The following is a 454-nucleotide window of genomic DNA, read 5'->3' as shown; positions in this document are numbered from 1 at the left end:
AGTGAGGGTATCTTAACGAGGTGAAAGAGTTTGCACATTGCCATGATCAGCAAAGTTATACTGTTTTGGGTCAGCCATAGTAGGTTTGTTTGCTGTGAGCGATCAGGTAAAAATCTCCTACTATTACCAGTGTGCAGTGGTGAAGAAAACTGGCCAAAAGCTAGAGATGTACACTATATTACAACTCCGTCTCGGCCCAGAGTTCCCACCAGCCGAGTAACCACTGCCTAAGATTGCAGGCAGCTAAAATCTCACTACATTTGTTTTGGGTAATTTCAATGCTAAAATAGGTCAAAGGAAGAGAATAGAACCAGCAATAGGTAAATTTGGAGAGGGCCCAAGGAATGACCGAGGAGACACGCTTGTAGAATTTGCCGAAAGAAACAATCTCAAAATCATGAACATCTTTTATAACATAGAAAGTTGGACATGTAGAAGTTTAAATGGAGAAATG

The sequence above is a fragment of the Palaemon carinicauda genome, chromosome 15 (assembly GCF_036898095.1).
Source record: "Palaemon carinicauda isolate YSFRI2023 chromosome 15, ASM3689809v2, whole genome shotgun sequence".
In the NCBI taxonomy this organism is placed as follows: Eukaryota; Metazoa; Arthropoda; class Malacostraca; order Decapoda; family Palaemonidae; genus Palaemon; species Palaemon carinicauda.
The sequence above is the reverse complement of the archived record's forward strand: the minus strand, read 5'-3'. Positions refer to the sequence as shown.